Source organism: Cetorhinus maximus, unplaced genomic scaffold (genome assembly GCF_964194155.1).
Source record: "Cetorhinus maximus unplaced genomic scaffold, sCetMax3.hap1.1 HAP1_SCAFFOLD_4559, whole genome shotgun sequence".
In the NCBI taxonomy this organism is placed as follows: Eukaryota; Metazoa; Chordata; class Chondrichthyes; order Lamniformes; family Cetorhinidae; genus Cetorhinus; species Cetorhinus maximus.
In genome coordinates, this window is record NW_027600462.1 from 1 (window position 1) to 14,319 (window position 14,319).

The 14,319-nt window shown below is 42.1% G+C and overlaps 1 long non-coding RNA gene across 1 annotated transcript; it reads left to right on the top strand.

Moving 5' to 3' along the window:
* The first annotated feature begins 8,222 nt into the window (after positions 1–8,222).
* LOC144678539 (uncharacterized) lies at positions 8,223–13,416 on the top strand. Its single transcript, XR_013576124.1, has 5 exons — positions 8,223–8,284; positions 9,858–9,921; positions 10,106–10,205; positions 10,924–10,983; positions 12,152–13,416. It is a non-coding gene; the product is annotated as an uncharacterized LOC144678539 (long non-coding RNA).
* The last annotated feature ends 903 nt before the right edge of the window (positions 13,417–14,319 follow it).

The following is a 14,319-nucleotide window of genomic DNA, read 5'->3' on the forward strand; positions in this document are numbered from 1 at the left end:
CTACCCAGCAAAGTGGAAAATTGCCCAGGTATGCCTTGTAGACAAGAAGGAGGACAAATCCAACCTGCCCAATTACTGCCCTTCAGTCTACTCTTGATCATCAATAAAGCGATGGAAGGGGTCACCAACAGTGCTATCAAGCGGCACTTGCTTAGCAATAACCTGTTTGCTAAAGCTCAGTTTGTGTTCCACCACTTAGCTCCTGACCTCATTACAGCCTTGGTTCAAACATGGACAAAAGAGCTGAACTCCAGAGGTGAGATGAGAGTGACTGCCCTTGACAACAAGGCAGCATTTGACCAAATGTGGCATCATGGAGCCCTAGCAAAACTGGAGTCAATGGGAATCAAGACGAAAGCTCTCCGCTGGTTGGAGTCATACCTAACACAAAGGAAGATGGTTGTGGTTGTTGAAGATCAAACATCTCAATTGCAGGACATCTCTGCGGAAGTTCTTCAGGGGTTCTCCAGGCCCAACCATTTCATCTATTTCATCAATGACCTTCCTTCCATCATAAGGTCAGAAGTGGAGATGTTCGCTGATGATTGCACATTATGTTCAACACCATTCACAACTCATCAAATACTGAAGCAGTCCTTGTCCAAATTCAGCAAGACCTGGTCAATATCCAGGCTTGGGCTGACAAATGGTAAGTAACATTCGTGCCACACAAGTACCAGGCAAGGACCTTCTCCAGCAAGAGAGCATCTAACCATTGCCCCATGACATTCAATGGCATTACCATTGCTGAATCTCTCACTATTAACATCCTGGGGGTTCTACCATTGACCAGAAACCAAACAACTAGCCATATAAATACTTCAAGAGCAGGTCAGAGGCTAGTAATCCTGCGACAAGTAGTTCAGCTCCTGACTCCACAAAGCCTGCCCACCATCTACAAGGCACAAATCAGGAGTGTGATGGAATACTGTCCACTTGCTTGGGTGAGTGCGGCTCCAACAACACTCAAGGAGCTTGACACCAGCTAGGACAAAGCAACACGCTTGATTGGTACCCCATCCACAAACATTCACTGCTTCCACCACAACTGCACAGTGGCAGCAGTGTGTACCACCTTTCAAGGGTCTGCTGAGTTTTTCCAGCATTTTCTGTTTTTATTTCTTTTCTTGCCAGCCCTGTATCTTCTGTTTCAGGTTCACTGAGTATTTTATTTGCTGCCACCAAGTTTTGTGTTGTTGTCTAGACGGGGGGTTTTGGGGATTGTCTATTCTCCCAAAGTATGCTGCTCGAGTCTGTAGTTTCTCAAAACCATTACCTTTTATTTACAGCAAATATTTACACATTTGGACCTCTATGCAAGGTGGGAGCTTCTCCTCCTTCCAGATCTCTGTCTCATGATCTGACATCATCATTACATCAGCATCATGTATGCATCTGATGTTAACCCGTCCTGTACACTTGATGCCAGATTTGACCTCAGGATGAACTTTCAACCTCATACTGACTCCATCACTGAGACCACCTATTTCCACCTCTATAACGTCACTTAACTCCACACCTGTCTCAGCTCATCTGTTGCTGAAACCCTCATTTATGCCTTTGTTACCTTTAGACTTGACCATTCCAACATGGTCCTGGCTGGCCTCTCGTGTTCTATTCTTCATATACTTGAGACTATTAAAAATGCTGTTACTCATGTCCTTACTCGCACCAAGTACATCCATCACCCCTGTGCTCACTGATCTACATTGGCTCCCAGTTAAGCAATGCCTCAATCTGAAAATCCTCAGCATTGTTTTGGAACCCTCCCATGACCTTCCCTATCTTTGTAATCTTCTCCTGCTCCACAACCCTCTGAGATATCTGCTCTCCTTGAACTCTGGTTTTTTGAACACCCCGGGTTTTAATTGCTCTACCATTGGTGGCCATGCCTTCATTTCCAAGGAAATAAACTCTGAAATTCCCTCCCTAAATCTCTTTGCCTCTCTATCTCACTTTCCCCCTTTAAGGCGCTTCTTAAAACCTATCATTTTGTCCAAGCTTTTGGCCATCTCACCTAATATCTACCTATGGGGCTCATTGTCAAATTTTGTTTCATAATACTCCTGTGAAGTGCCTTGGGAGGTTTAATTACGAGAATGGCACTATATAAATACAAGTTGTTGTTGTAGTGGCCCACACACAGTGAGAGTGTGTAATCTCGCTGCCTCGGTATGGGAAGGAACACTTTAACTGGAAATAGAGTCTTACTCACAGTGATGACGAGTAACAGCGGAGATCGGACTATCCACCAGAAGGACATGTTGGTGGTCTGTCTCCAGCACCTGTTAGAAAATAAAAAACAGAAACCAAATTTGAAATTATTTCAACATAGGGGACTCACCAAGCCTCCTCAGCACCTTCCAAAACCAGAACCACTACCATAGAAGGACAAGGGCAGCAGACACATGGGAACACCACCACCTGGAAGTTCCCCTCCAAGACACTCAGCATCCTGACTTTGAACTATATTGCCGTTTCTTCACTGTCGCTGGGTCAAAATCCTGGAATTCTCTCCGTAACAGCAACATGGGTGTACCTACATCACATGGACTACAGCGGTTCAAGAAGGCAGCTCACCAACACCTTATCGAGGCCAGTTTGGGGATGGGCAATAATTGCTGGCTTAAGCAGCGACAACCACATACCATGAACGAATAAAAAAAATGCCAACTGCTGTCACTTTTCCTCTTCCAAGATTCTGACTGCCTGAATAATCTTCATATGTTTCTTAGCTGCAACTACTACCATTTCTCAAAATTGTTTCCGTCAGAAAAAATGGGAAGTGGTGTTGGATTCCAGTACTTTAGTGTCATTTTGGCAACATCTGTCTCTCTGAACCAGAAACTTGTGGGTTCAAGTCCAACTATAGGGATGAGCACATAATCTAACTTAATCCTTCTCTGTAGTACTGAGGTAGTACTGCACTGCTGGAGGCACCACCTTGTTGATGAGTGATTAGCTCTGTCTACCTGCTCGTGGATGTAAAAGGTCTTGGGCACTATTCAACTCCTCTTTATTTAAGGAATAAAGATAAAACACATTGGCCAGAATCTTCGGGTCGGGGGGCGGGCAGTTATGCGTCCCGACGTCACTGCGCGTCATTCAGATCTTCAGTTCGGCGGGCGCGTACCGGAGTCAGCTGCGTGCCCGCCAAACTGTCAAAGGCCTATTAAGGCCATTTAACTATTAATTAAACTAATTACCTTACACTGTCACATGAGGGGACATATCTTAAAAATTATTTTTTTTCTTTACTAAAATTTTTAAAAATCAAACTAATCACCTTGAGGCAGCTCTGTGCCTCAGGGAGATTTCTGCACTCTTTCACGCACATGTACAAAAGAGCACAGGCCCTGACTCAGCCTCCTCCCTGCCCCCCCTCCCCACCCGCACAGGGAGCGCTCAGTGCTTCCAGGTGTGAGTCACACTGGCTGGGTCTTAATTGGCCTGCCCACGTAAAATGGCGGCGCCCAGCCGATCGCCTGCTCCCATCCAACACCCCCAGACAGGGAGAAAATTCTCCCCATTGTGTATGTGTTTCATCTTCTGTTACATTGCTGTTGGTACTTTCACGATTGCCATTATTTTTCAACTTTTTTATAGTATAAATGTTTCATGTTGTGAAATGTTGCAGAGCCAAAATTTATCCCTGCCAGCCACTTCCTAGGCTCCATCCTGCTTCTGGGCCATCTTGAGGGTGTGGGATTGGGGTCAGCAAGGTTACTTGCCCACATATGGTGGGTAGCCAATTAGGCTCATTAAGAGTCAAGTTAAGTCCAATTTGTTCTTGGGATGTGAGCTTTGCTGGAAAGGCCAGCATTTATTGTCCATCCCAAATTGCTCTTGAGCAAGTATTAGTGAGCTGCCTACTTGCTAGGCCATTTCAGAGGACAGTTCAAAGTAAACCACATTGCTGTGGATCTGGAATCACATGTGGACCAGACTGGGTAAAGATGACAGATTTCCTCCCCAGAAGGTGATAAGTGAACCAGATGGATTTTTAAACCAATCTGGTAGTTTCATGACCATTCAATAATGAGACTCATGTCTCGTCTCTGGAGTATTAGTCCGGGCTCAACGTCAAGTAACATTACCACTATGATACCATCCCTTGTTATAACTAAAGGAGGTCAACTGGAATTTTCCCCATCAGTCTCTAGGCTCCCACACCAGCGGGAGCCAGTTTAGGTGTCTGGAGGTGGGCACCTGGCGGGAGGCCAGTGCTCCCTGGAGGCCTTCCCTGGCCGTCTGCTTTAGGAGCAGCCACAGTCCATCCTGTAGACTGATGTCCCACCACCTTCATGTTGAAGCTATTTTTTACCTTCCATTGTAGCAGTTTGCTCCTTTCAAAGTGACCTTTCAAGCTGGAAGGCCTCTAATTTGTCCTCCAGCTTCAAGTACCCGCCCACTGCCTTTAATTGAACAGAGAGCTTATCTCCATCCAATTAAAAGGACACCCCTGTGAAAATTCTAGTGAGTCACTTTCACCCTCTCAGAGTAGGTTTGGGAGCCGAAAACATCCTGACTTCTGAATCCCACCCCAGAGGGAGAATCAAGCCCATTTATTCTAATGACTATACTGGTTTCATAGCCCAGACGAAAACTGACTATTACCAGACTTGTGGCAATCATGTTGGTGTCAGACAGAAGTTATGTTCAGATCCAAGTACATGTAAGCAACTATCAGGGCTTGATATCAATATTAGAGACAAAAAATTAACAAGTTGGTAGTAATGCAGCAGAAACAAGACACCTTCATGATTGATGAGATGTCCTATTCTGAAGTAGTTGTGCTTATTTTGTTTGTGTCTGCTTTCAAAGCTTTCATGCAGTAATTTCAATATTAAAATACAAATGTCTTGAGGCCTCTTTACAGTCTTACAATAATTGTGGCATAGTGCCACATTTAATTAGTATATTGAAAAACTGTTTTTCCTAATTTGTTGAGTCTCTACACACAACTATAAGTTACCACCCATCCCTATGTGGAGAGTGGGAACGGGAGGGAAATCACACAGGCATTTGCTGGCCTTACTCCATCTAATTGCACCATAACCTTAGTGTAAGGCCAACTATCAGTTTTTGTTCCATTGGCCTTGGTTCAGGAGTAGCACACTTGACTTTTGAACTAGAAGGTTGTGGGGGGTTGAAGTACTAATCCAGGCTGACACTTCAATGCAGTACTTGAGGAATTGCTGCACTATCAGAAGTGTAATGTTTCAGATGATTCATTAAACCGAGGTCCCATATGCTCTCGTGTGAATGTGAAAAATCTCAGGGTACAAATCGAAGGCCAGGGAAGCTCTCCCTGTGTCCTCACTAATGTTTACCCCTCAATTCTCACAATTTTAAATTATCTGGTCATTCATCACATTGCTGTTTGTGGGACCTTTGTGTGGACAGATTGGATGCTGTGTTTCCTTACGTTACAAAGTGATTATACTACAAATGTACTGCATTGTCTGTAAAGTGCTTGAGGATGTTCTGAGACTCTGAAAGGTGCTGCATATGTGCAAGTGCTTCTTTTCTATCCTTGCTCTCCAGCACCAGTTGGTTTCCTGCATGAGAGATTGTTTTCATCATTCTTTGATTTTGTTGCACCATTTTGTGGTTTTGTTTTATCACTGTGTTTTCATAATGCTTAAAGGTTCTTAGTCTATTGCATATATAATAGTTACATTGTTTTGAATGGATAGATACTAGGCATTTGTCACCTGATCTAACCTTGGTTAAATCTAGGGCTGCTTTTTCTGGTAGATGCTAATGTATGGTTTTAAGATTTGCAAAGTGCAATGGAGATGCATTTGTGATACCTGTCTCTTGTTTCTGTTAATAAGACCTTACTACTCAGGAATTCAGTTCAGGCACCCAGTCACTACAAGAGAGGTTTGACCACCAGAACGCTGAAGCTTGACTTTGGTGCATGGAGACTTTGGGCTCAGGGGATGTTTGGTCCTCCTTTCCTAAAATTCAGTTCTCTTTGCATTTTAGTCAGAAATGATGATTTCTGTTTCTGGTAGGAGTTTTATTTGATAAAACCCTTCCTTTAAAATTGTATATACAATGGACAATACACTATGGCCTGAATTTTCCCGTTGGCGATTTGGGGGCGGGGCCCACTCGCCGACAGGGAAATGACACAGGATCAGGTCGGGAGGAACCCCCAACGTCATCCCGGTCCCTTTAAATTTTTAGGAAGGCGGGCGGACAGCAAAATCAGCTGTCCGCCCGCCGACCTGTCAATGGCCAATTAATTAAGATAATTAAAGACCTGCCCGTCCAACCTTAAGGCTGGCGGGCAGGCCAGGAGCCCCAGCGGGCTTCTGATAAAGCATGAAACCTCATCCACTGGCGGGATGAGGTTTCATGTCCGTTTTTAAAAAGTCTAATAAAAGTTTTTATTAACATGTCCCATCTCGTGTGACATTGTCACAAGTGGGGGACATGTTAATAATTTTTTAATTTTTCTATTTTTTGATTTTTCTTACGTTACAGTGGCAGGGTCAGCTGTCTGTCTGCTGCTGAGCCGGTGGGGCCCGCCCGCCATCCGAGGACAAAATTCTGCCCTATGAGTTATATCCTATACTGTAGCAGTGTTTGGGAGTTTTACTGAAGAGTGTGGCAGATTATTTTATCGAAACAAAGAATAAGCATGAGGAAGCCTGTGACCATCTTAAATACTGCAAGAAATTTGATCCCCTCACATGTTTTGACCTGAGATCGTCCACGTGATTTTCCCAACTGTGCGATATAAATACACTTCCCGTGGGTTGTCATGTTCATTCTTTACCTTGTTATTTGTGATTGTCATGCCCAGTGAAGGCATGTCCTATTCATAACTTTAAAAATGGATTGCACTTAGTGTATAATTTTATGGGACTGTCTTTTATTTTAAAAAATGGACACTAATAGGATTGCTAAGACTTTTTGCAATTTTTGCCTCAAGTCTCTGGAAAGCTCCTGAGTGAATAACCTTGGTTTGGACCCTTTTGAATGGACATACCAAGACAAAAGCATCTGTGGGATTTACACCTGCCATTGTTTGTGGGCTCACCTGAAACTCAAAATCTATAGACCCGAGACCCCCTAGCACAGAGCTTGATTCTCAAACTGGCTTCTGCAGCTTTTTTATTAATCATAAATAAGTGAACAGATTCCCCCATCCATTCTCCATTGCATAGCAATAGCTTCTAGCTTTAAACCATTCTGGGTGGACAGTATAAGTATTTATTAGCTGATTACCTAATCAAAACTCTCTTCGGATAATAAATCTATTATCCCAAGAACCAGAGAGAAACTAGTCAGCCTGCAGAGAACACAGCAAGAAACAGCAGCTGCAGAAAAAGTCAATTATATTCACACCTTTTAAACCCTAGAGACAGTTCATCTTAAAGTCTCCCAGCCATGACTTTTCAAAGTCCACCAGTTTACAAACCTGAGCTCCTGGTAAGGAAACTACAAGTGACTCACTTTGTGACCTGCTGAAAATCCATCTTTTCAAGGGAATCCTGCAATAATCCTGATATATAACCCCAGCTACTGAAACCACCTTAACGACACTTCAGGAGTGAAAATGCCTTCTTCAAAGGGCCAAAACAATTGCTTTTCCTATGACGAGCCAAACACGTACAATGAACTATTCCTTTGTTTACAACTTGTAAAAGCATACTATTCTCTTTACCTATAATTTTTCTCGTTTGCATGTGTGAAAGTGAATGACATAGCGTTTAAGACTTTTGGGGTGAATGCGCGAATAAATTAAAAATAAATTAAACTCACAAAAGCTTGTTGCTGGTTATTCCACTTGACCACACACTCGGTTAAGAAACACACACATCTTCCTTTTTCAAAAAAAAAAATGCACTGATTAAGGACAGTAAGGGAAAGGGAACAAGAGTTTGCAGCTCTCCCCCATCCCTGTCCATAACAGTGATGCACTATTTCCTTCTGCATTAGGACCATAGGCTCAATCTATCTATGTGAAGTTATTTAACTCGTAGGGCATATTTACTGAACCCCTATATCGTAAGCTGTTTCACTGTTTGCACGATACTCTGTCGAGCACTCTCTTCAAGCATGGCACTGGTGGAAATGCAAAATTGGTTATATGTGAAGAATTATTTTTAATTTAGAAAAATAAAAGATTTTCCATTTTCTCAACTAATAAAGCAAAAATTGGAAGATATTTCTGCCTGTCATTGAAGCTCAATTTTTGTTTATTGACCAGGTCAAGATTGGACCTTCAGAGCAGATAGACCCTCGGAGACATGGCGGAGGAGAAGTAAGATTTTTTACAGACGTGTCTGCTTTCACACTTATTAACAAGATTTTTTTCTATATTCAGGAATTAGTCATATGTTTAGTGACTACACAATGAGTGCCTGTCCAAAAAAAACCACCTCCTGTTGATGTAAGATTTTCTTGGACTGTTTCATTCATGTTAAATGTGAAACTAATAAAACTACTGAGAAATAGAATTAAAATGAAACAGAAGAAGGAGGTTTAAGACCAATTCCAGCTTCATAATACAGTAGAAGACCAATCAGAGTACAAAAAGTACAGAGACAAACTGAAAATTACATAAAAGGGACAAACAGAGTATGAGACTAGATTAGCAGGTAATGTGAAGGAGACACAAAAGTCATTATAACCATTAGAAATAGTAAAAAGGTGGAACAGACTATGGGCCAAAAAGGAGATCACCTTGTAGAGACAGAGGACATGGCAGAGATACTAAACTAGTACTTCATATCCCTCTTCATTACAGAAAAGGATGCCACACATGTTACAGTAAAGGAAGAGGTAGTAGAAATATTAGAAAGTATAAAAATAGATAAAGAGTTGGTACTTAAAAGGTTGACGGTACTCAAAGTAGAAAAATCGCCTGGTACAAATGGGATGCATCCTAGGTTGCTGATAAAAGCAAGGGTGAAAGTTGTGGTGGTTCTGACCACAACCTTGACATGAAACTCAAAATGAGGAGGATAGTAAAAGATTTTAGCAGTACATGGACATCTAGTGGTATGGGTGGATGCATGGCAGATGAAATTTAATTCAAATGGGTTCATGATACATTCCTGGTAGGAAGAATGAGGAGAGGCAAAAGCTAAATGGTGCAATTGTAAATGGGTGCAGGAAACTGAGATCTCAGGGTGTATGTATACAGATCTTTGAAAGTAGCAGGGCAAGTTGAGAAGGCTGTTTTTTTAAAAAAACATGTAGGATCCTTGTTCACATAAATAGAGACGTAGGCTATAAAAGCAAGGAAGTTACGTTAAACTGTTATGAAACACTGGCTGGCCCCAATTTTAGCAACACGCTTTAGGAAGGATGTCAAGACCTTAGAGAGGGTGCAGGAGATTGACTAGAATGGTACTGGAGTTGGGGCACTTATGTGAAGAGACTGGAGAAGCTAGGGTTGTTCTTAGAGCAAATAAGATTAAGAGGAGATTTGATAGAGGTGTTCAAAATCATGAATGGTTTTGGTAGATTGAATAAGGAGAAACTGTTTCTAGAGCCAGAAGGGTAGGTAAACGGAGAACACAGATTTAAAATGATTGGCAAAATAACTATAGGTGACTTTAGGATTATTTTCCTACTCAGGTTATGCTCTAGAACGTGCTGCCTCTAAGGATATTGGAAGCAAACTTAACAGCAATCGTTAAAAGGAAATTGGATACATTCTTAAGGGTAAAAATTTTCACCTGGTCTGTCTGTTTCATTTCTCTTAGCCAAGTAATTGGAATGGGGGGAAGAGTGCAAGTAATGCTGCTTTGTGTAAAAGTAAAGAAGACAGACCTACAGAGCAGATCAAATAGTAATCTTGCATTACAAGCACTTTCTTTGTTTTGTAGGGGAGTGAAATCCTGGAGCATCTACCTGCAGCTACTGCAACGCAAAATATAATGGAACAGATTGGTGAGAGTAAATATACTACCCTAGACCTTCCAATGTAACGTACCTATAATGTTCAATTGTTAAAAGTACATGGAGCTTTTAAATGTGTTGAGCAATTTACTTTGGTGCTTGAGCCTGAGTTGCATGATTTATTAGAATATGTGAATCTAAGAACAGATGTCAATTTCTTTTTTTGTCTTACTAGAGCAAGCTGTCCAGGAGACACTAGATCACAACAGGGAGCGCTCAGAATTTATTAGAGTAAGACGGGCACCACCTGCTGCACAACTTGAAACTCCACCTAGGTAAAGGATTGCAGCTCACAATCACTAGCATTGCACTTCCCTATCATCCTACAGTTTTGGGTGTTTCATAAATGGACCTCTTCATAATGGCAGAATGCTCCACTACGAGGCAGTGGGCAAAACTTTTATTTATAGTTACAGTTTTGATTTCTTCTGTTTACTTTAGGGAAAATTCTGTAATTTGGCACTCCACACATCATGGTTGCACACATGTAATTTCCCATGGTCTATTCCCTATGTCCGCCACTTCATGAAAGGATACTCCGGTAGTCATTCCATTCCATTAAATGCCCCTTGTGAAATCCTATTTATAAACAGAGCATTTATGATTTTATTGTATGTAGTGTACAAAGGCACTTTCATACCCTTGAAGTCTCCTTCCAGAAGTTAAATCCAAATCTGCCATTTTCTTACTTTCTTGGATTCCCCTTCCTAAGTTATTTGGCTGTGGTCAACTCTGGAGCCTTCAGCACGGTAATCTATTTTTTTCAACATAGCCATCAGAATGGAGTGTTTTGTTTTTATTCCTTTTCTTTTTGAATATATCTGTGAAAATTTCTATCTCTAGTACAAAATAAAGGTATGCATGAAATGTTCGTTGGCCCAAATAAGGAGTTGAAGATTGAGGCAGAGATAGATTCTTGATGTGGTTATCCATTATAGAGTTTTGTTCCTCTTTGTTGAAGTGCTATAAATCGGTGTGTGTGCTCTATTACAGGGATGATGTGCTGCAGTTCAAAAACCCGTATTCCTCTGACTAGACTTTGCTCAGTCTGGGGTAAGTTCCATTTCCAAACAAGTATTCGAATATAAATTATTCAGCTTGACCTTGTTACTCAGAAGCTAGCAATATTTTCTGGAGGAAGTTCACAAGTTGCCTCTCAGCCAGTTATCAGAAAAAGGCCTGGAATGGCTGAATTGTATAGTGCTTTTCCCCTATCACCAACTTGCACTTGGCCTATGCTCAATTGAATCATTGAAAGTTTCAGCACAAAAATAGGCCATTAAGCCTTTTGAACCAGTTTGTTTTTCTTCAGTTATGCTGCTGCTCACTTCTCATATTTTTGTTATTCTACTTTAAGCAATTATCATTTCCTTGTGAAAGAATTAATAAACTTCAATAACAATGGCGGCAGAGAATTCACCATTCTAACTACTGTGTAATTTTAACCTTTTCTGGTTTATTTCTTGGGGCTGGGGCTAGTTATATCACACACTCATTGATGTCCTATTTGAAAAGAAAAGACTTGCATTTATGGAGTGCCTTTCATGACTTCAGAACATACTTAATGAAATGTTGTCACTATTGTAATTTGGCTGATTTGTACACAGCAAGGTCCCATAATAAGCAATGAGATAATGACCACATAATCTGCTTGGTGACATTGGTTGAGGGATTAATATTGACCAGGACACTGGGGAGAACTTTTTTTATGTTCCGAAAGCGCGATAGGATCTTTAGTGTTCATCTGAGAGGACAGATAGGGCCTCAGTTTAAGAGTCATCCAAAAGGAAAGCACCTCTAATAGTGCAGCACTCCCTCAGTTCTGTATTAGAATCAGCCTATATTTTATGCTCAAGTCACTGGAGTGGGGCTTGGATCCAAAACCTTCTGATTCAAAGGTTAGAGTTTTACCCATTCAGCCACGGCTGACACAATCAGCTGAAAATGAGACTGTGGCCAAGCGTGTTAGCTGCATGTCTGAATGGGTTAACACTACAGAAGCAAGTGCCTTTTCTCAGTGGTTCATTGGAAAGGGAGAGTGGTGGAAGGGGATTGTAAGTATGGCTGCTTATGATAAATATACAAATATTTGGATCTGACCATCTTATAGGTTGGATCTGAATGTAAGGAGCAATTTGGATCTGTGACCAGGTGATAGTGATAGTTGTATGACGAAGGAGCTCAGCCACGGTAACACTAATCATCTGCTTTATCTCTTTAGGTGGCTTTCATGCTGTTACGTCAACTTCATGAGTGACCTTTGATCTTTGAGGGATCTAACCGGCAGGAGTTGCTGTCTTGCTTAGTTGTTCTTGAACTTCATAGATGCTGCTGGATTTGGATCACCTTTCTATTTTAATTGAAAATATTACAATTGAAAACAAGAACATGCATTTTAAAAGTATTTGCAAGGATGATAAATGTATTTTATTTGATGCGTCTTTGAACAGTCTTAATCTCTGGTAAGCTTGTGGTTGCACACCATGTAAAGATAATCCCACAAGCCTCACGCCAGGATCTCTGTTCTGGTAGCTATTATTGCAGGATTTTGTTTCATTTCAAATTGAAAAGTGAAGTGTTGAGGAATTTATACTCATGACTGTTGCTTAGCTTGAGACCTGTTGATATGCTTGAGTTAGCTGGGTGACACTTTGCAACACTACAGGTGAGACACCTGCTGTATATGGTACCCTTTTCTATATTATCTCCATTATTTATACGATATGGAGTGAAAAAAATTGTAAACCACAGTGATTAGCATGTTTTTTGACCCATGTGGTGTGATTTTTTTTTTCCAAATTTCAGTTTTAACTTCTGGTAAAACTCAATTGTGCTATCAACATCTTTTTAAAAAGTTAAAGAAGAGTTAGTCGGAGCCCTCTCCTCCCACCCCTTCATGCTTTAGCTCTCCACCCTGTCCCCCACTACTCAGCACCGTACAACACAGTGGGAAGAATTTTCCCTCTGTTGGTGGGGGGAGTGCAGGAGCGGGCACGTGCAGGCACGCCTCCGATCGGCGCCCCTGATCGGGGATGCGCCGCCATTTTACATGGGCAGACCAGTTAAGGCCCGCCCAGCGTGATGTCTGCCAGGAAGCGCTATGCGCTCCCTGTGCGGGCAGGGGGGGATTTCCTCAGCCAAGAGTGCGCTCTTTCGTGCATGCATGCGAAAGAGCGCACTCATCTCCCTGAGGCTAAGTGCTGCCTCAGGGAGATTGGCTCCAAATGTAAAAATGGTAAAGGTACAAAAACAAAATTTCCCTGACATGTCCCCTCATGTGACACTGTCACATGAGTTGGGACATGCCCATCACTTTAAATCAAACATTTATTAAATTTTTTAAAACCCTCATGAAGCCTCATCCCACCCGTAGATGAGGTTTCATGCTTTTTCTGAAGCCCACCAGGGCTCCCGGCCTGCCCGCCAACATTAAGGTTGGATGGGCAGGTCCATTAATGAGGTTAATGATTTTGTCAATGGCCTCAATAGGCCGTTGACAGGTCGGCAGGCGCACAGCTGATTCAGCTGCGCCCCACCGACCTGAAAATTGAAATAATGCAGGGTGACATTGGGAGTTCCGCCCGATGTCATCCTGCGTCATTTTACGCGTTGTGGGGGGGGAGGCGGGGCCCGCTCGCTGACCTAAAGATCCTGCCCAGTAAGTTCCAGTATGCTCCAGTTGATTCTGGTTCTCAAGTTTTAAGTTTCAACATCTTAAAAGATACAATTAGCAACAGATTTGATGATGGTAGCAAAATATTTTAAAAACAAATTCCATATTGCTCATTCTGCTGGCACAGCTGACGGCTATCTTGTTACAGTACTATTTATTCCCTGTGTTACCTCAACTGCCCTGTAACACTCTGTATCAGTGCTCATTACTGCAGGCTTAAGTTTGTTCCTATGCTCATTGTCTTTTTTACACTATCAATCATCTGACAGTCGCTGGGAGTCAAATGCTGAAGTCAGGTCTGTGTTGGGTGAGTTTGGTCCACTGCTGATGGCACTATGGGAAAGCGAATGGTTCCAGCAAACTAACCATCCAGCACAACCAGCTTGAGTTGCATTAATGCAGAAGCCTGTTATTCACCCTACCACACTGGGTCAATACTAGACTGCTGGTGTGTGGCAAGTGCTCTGCCTGTGTAACTGTCAGATTGTGATCAGTAGAGAAACTCAGTGCATGGGAGGAATTTTCGGACTTTGTGAACCAGCAGGGAGGACCACCAAGTAACATTTCTTTAACAGTTTGGCGACATGCCTCCAAGAATTTACTGTCCATATGGAAGAAATTTGTAGACATCACTCACCTGAATATCCAATACCTAGTACGCTAGCCCACCACTTCTAGATCCTGCAACCATCAGCCACCTTGACCAGAGGCTGGGG